Raw genomic sequence first — 5,118 nt, 5'->3', positions numbered from 1 at the left:
GTTATGCACTAGCAAATGACTAAGAATTTGGTGACAGCACAACCCTTTGTGTGCTTACTCAGAAGTAAGTCCTCCTCTTTTCAACAGGGCTTTCTCACAGGTAAGTACATGGAACTGCAGCCTTAATTTTCCATTTTCTTGCTGCCCCGTATTTGAAACTGTTCAATCTTAAATCAATCCTTTGTCAATGAGTTTTCCAAAAAATTTTGAACGGAACAAAAGCAGTCTGTCTTGCCCTGTTCTCTCCTTTCCCACTGTCAATCCTTTCCCATGTCCACTAGGAAACACTCTTCACAGTTGCTCGCAATCCTAAACTGAGAAGGCCCCTGCATTTTTCTCCCACAGCCAAGCCTGTATCTCACTTCAGGGCACAAAACGTCTGGAACAGAATGTTGACTTCTGAAGACACTTACGCATTTATCCATTAACTATGAATCCTGCTCATCATCAGAAAGAAGCCCTAAGTGGCAAGCATCAACATGTTAAATCGATACAATTTAAAATAAAACAAAAACATATTTAACATATATTTTTTTTAAAAAATAAAATGATCTAAAAGCGTTTAAAACCTCTAAACATGTTTTAAAGATATTCATGTTAGGGAGGTAGTGGAGGCACATACTTAAAATAACACTGTTGCCCCAGATAGGTGCTCCTTGCATGGGCAAAATACTGAAGCCACCAGCTGAGCCAGGCCACGCTAACTGCCAATCAGCAGCAGAACCCCGCAGGTCCATGTGCCTGTTCAGCTCTGCTCAACATCCCTAGGCGGGAAGTTTGATAAATGCATGCTTTAAATAAATAAAACATCAAGGCCTAAGCAGGGCAAGCATCAAGGGTTCTGTAGTATTGGGCATCTGCCCAAAGCCCACCCATCCTAGGAGAGGCCCCACTGATAAGATCTTGTTGCATTGGAGAAATGGACTGACTGAGAGAGCTGGAGTGCACAAAATGTATCTTGCCCAAAGGCCTGGATCTGACACTGATGGCAAGCATAGAGGAGACGGCGTGGGGCATGTCTCCTCAATCAGTGCATACGTACTAGAAAGGATTTCAATTGTATCAAGGAGGAATTGAGAGTTATGTAGGTGCTTGTAGTGGGAGGCCCATGGAGGTTGTTATGGGATGTGCACATGGCTGAATACTGGATCTTGATCCAAGATGTTGGGCTAGAAGAGCCATTGGCTTGATCCTGCAGTCTCTCAAAAGTTCTTGGAAGGGGCCACACAGGAAATGTCGTACAGTCACTCTAGCTGGGAGGTGAAAGACGAAGAACCTCAAAAGAGCATTCAGAATCTCTTAGCATCTCCAAAAAGCTCCTGGGATTACCAAAACTGCTTCTCTCAAGTACCAGACCTCGGGAGGGCTTCCAAAGAGAAGGAAGCTGACTTTCATCCCATCTCCTGTTGTTTGCTTTCCCTCATTCAGTCCTTCAGCAATCTACGCCTGGCAAAGTTCACGTCTGTGCTCATTAATTTCTTCCAATCTCTCCACCGAAGGCTTAAAGCAGGTCAGGAAAAACAATTGACATTTTCCATGTTGGGCAGCTGTGAGATCAATTGACACTGAAGGTCAAAGGGCAGGAATTCTGGAAGGGCTGGAACTGGAGGCACAGGCAGGCAGGAGAGGTCCCCTAACAATCCGTGATGACTCCAGATGGAATGCAGAGAGACCAAGGGCAGCGTTGGGCACTAAATAGCAGCATTTGCTTAGGAAGGGAAAGAAAGAGCGAGGTTTTAAAACAACACCAAGCAGCAAAGCTTAATGTTTTCCATTTGAGGTCTACTGGACAATTTCCCTGACATTATCAGAATTATACTAGATTCAAAGACTCCTCCTTTTGAGCAGCTTTAGTTGGAGGAAAGAAAGGGCTCCAGGGGGCTGGTTCACACTGCTAAATTCCTCCACATGGTTGTATAGATGGCAGCATAGAAATGCAGGTCGGTATGAACTGGACTGTATGTATTTGGGAGAACTGATTGTGGCTTCAGTTTTTCCACAGCAGTTGCTGGCTCAACATGCATTCCCCCCCCCCCCATGCTGAAAAGCTGTCCTCTCCCGTACGGCCCTGTAAGATCTCTCAGATCATCTGGAGAAATTCTACTCATGCACTGTACAGAAACAATGGTGGTGGTTGACCCCCAAAGGGGCATTTTCCATTATTGCCCCTATACTATGCAATGCCCTTTCCTCTGTCGTTCATAAAGCAGAAAGCATCCATTGCTTCACATGTGTTGTGAAAACTTTTTAATTTTTGCCCAGGCTTTTCGGAGCCATAAGATCAGGCCCTGTTTTTATTTGTTTTTACTATGATTTTATACTTCTGTTATATTGGCTTTAGGCTTCCCTTTTTATTTTAATGATATTGTTTATTGTTATCTTGCACACTATTTGGATATTTTTTTGGACACTAAACGGTTTACAAGTGCTTTTAAATAAATAGCTAAGCTATTGTATGCCACCTCTGCCTACAAGACTGTGGATCCATGCGTAGTTCCACATATTTCACCATATTCACCAACGGGAGCAAGCCTAGACTCTTCTTTTTCTCAGGCTAGATGGGCCACTGGACTGATGCAGCAGGCTCTTCTTAAGTCCTTACGATAAGACAGGGTCATCATAGCAAGCTGTGTGGGCCAGACAATGGACTCCACAGCTTCCCTGAAACTTTGCAATAAATTATCGATTCTAATTTGTGAATCACTATCAGGAACAATAACAAAAAAACGTGAGTCCTGTGGCTTTCAGTGTCTACCTTTGAGATCCAGGCTGTGATCTCCTGTGCCATGAGAAATGGAGAAAGGCATGGATTAAGAACAGACTGTGGCCGCTACAAAATTGAGACTTTCCATTTCCCTTTTAAACAGACACACTTTGTGAATATTGCCTTCACATGGGAGCTTGAAGGAAGAGAGGTCAGCTGCCACACAGTGCATGTTCATTGGGACCATCTTCTGAAGTAGACCCTTGAAAGCCCATCTTCTTCAAATGGCAGGGCCCAAGACCCAGAAAGTATGGCAGAAGCTTACCCATGGCTGATAAAAGTGGAGCCACTGAAATGATGCACTGTGGCCACTCATGCAGTGCTCTCTTTGGTTGCACTCCAGAACAGCATTAGGTTGTGTTCAGTTTGTGACCAACTCCAACCTTCTGCTGAACTTCCACCATGGTGGACTCTTCACTGCAGTACTACCAAACATTGTGTCCTTCCCAGGCACCCCCCATATTGCATTTATAACTTTTGACCTCTCTTCTTTCCTGACGTTAGCATGCCTATTGGAAAGAGGCAGCAACTTTGAGGATCCATTCCAGCGCAGTACCTGTGACTCTTGCTCTGTTTTCTTCTACCAAGGTCAAACAAGTTTTGTGCCATATGGCAACCTGCCGCCCAGCTCCAATTCTATGGGAATCATGTGCAGGCATGTGACTGGCGGCCGCCGCGCAGTTGGGGGTACCAGCTGCCCAAGCTGCCAAGAATGATGCCTGTCACTCAATCCCTCCACCCAGACCAGCTTCTATTTCTGAGCGTGCCTGGTTGGCAGTCCAGGTTCTTCCGTATAGGGCAATGAGGCTGTTCTTAGGCAACAGCACGCAGCTGGGCTCTGGGAAAGTGAAGCCAGTATTACGTTGGTCGCTGCGGGGTGCAGCAGTTCAGTAAAGTCCCCAATAAAGGCTTGGTGCAATGGCATTTCCTGCTGAATTTTACCTCCTATAGGTAAATGTGAGCAGCTGCTGTCCTTCACTGTCAGGGGCCAGATCAAGGAGTGGTACCAGAGACAAGGAAGGAGCAAACTACATTATGGCTTACGCGTGGAGGAAAGAAAAAAAACACAGAAAGAAGAGCTTACTTGGCAGGGCATATTTTATTTTTACAAGCCACCCACATGGACAAAAAAATCTCCCTGGACCTGAGAATGACACCTGTCAGAATGCAAGATGTTCAGGAAAAAATCAGGCTGTCCTTCCCGGAACAAGGAAGAAGGAGAAATGTGGAGGGTGACCCACACAGAGAAATCAAAACGTCCATCTGGAAAAGAGGAGGCAGGGCTCAGAGACTCCCAGGTGCAAGGTCCCAGGTGCAGGCGCCCCAAGCCCCTGTCAATCAGGCATCCCTGGGGTTGATGCACACAGTGCATGGCGTTCAAGGAGCTGTCAAAACCTTGGTCTTGGCCCAAGTGGCCCCTGACTTGAGCAGCATGACCAAAGGGATTAGGCAGCCTGTAAAGTGACACTTGGCTCTATCAGTGGATAGGGAGGGGAGGGGAGTTCTTTGCTCCTGGACACAGAATGGCCTTTCCATCATTTCCCTTGGCCTTTATGGGCAGCTTCCAAGGTTTACCAGTAAATATTCCCTATATTATTAATCATGGTTGTTGTTGTTGTTGTCATTATTAATTTATATTCCACCTGTTCTCCAAGCAGCTCGAGCTGGCATCCAGGATTCTCCTTCTCCGCATGATTACAACAACCCTGTGAAGTAGGTTAGGCTGAGGGACAATGAGTGGCCCAAGATCACCCATCATGGTTGAGCGGGGATTGAACCATGGTTTCCCAGGTCCCAGCCCATCACTCTATATGGGAGAAGCCAGTGAATTGTCCCCCAAGTGATGCTGGGCTTCAATTCCCATCAGCCCCAGCTAGCATGGCCAAAGACCAGGGCTGATGGGAGTTGTAGTGCAACATCTGGAGGGGACCACGCTACACATCAAGATCTATTATCCTGTGGATACCAGTTCCAAAATTGAGACCAGCTTCCCTGCCCAGCTATTTGTTCACCTGCAGCCTTCTTCCAAGGGTGTTTCTGTTGCACACTCTTTGCTTTCCAGATGTCCTGCCGAGAATCTGCTCATTCAGTTCTGAGCTATGGGCAGGCAAATCTAAACTCCCTTCTGACCCAGCTGGTACATTCTTCTTAGCCCTTGCAGCAAACTCTTCCCCTAACCGTCTGTCAGGATACAGTAGTATCAAGATGAAGCAGTAATGAAATATTTTTCCGCCTTCTCCTGTGCTATCTCCTGTCTGTTCATAAAACTTATGTCTTGTATCTGCAGGGCCCACTCAAGAGTATTTTGTTCACCGAGACAGGGCGAATTTCAAAAAGACTTAGGCTGCAAGTAG

The sequence above is a fragment of the Podarcis tiliguerta genome, assembly GCF_965153285.1.
Source record: "Podarcis tiliguerta genome assembly, chromosome: 5".
Lineage (NCBI taxonomy): Eukaryota > Metazoa > Chordata > Lepidosauria > Squamata > Lacertidae > Podarcis > Podarcis tiliguerta.
This window is presented reverse-complemented; position numbering follows the sequence as displayed.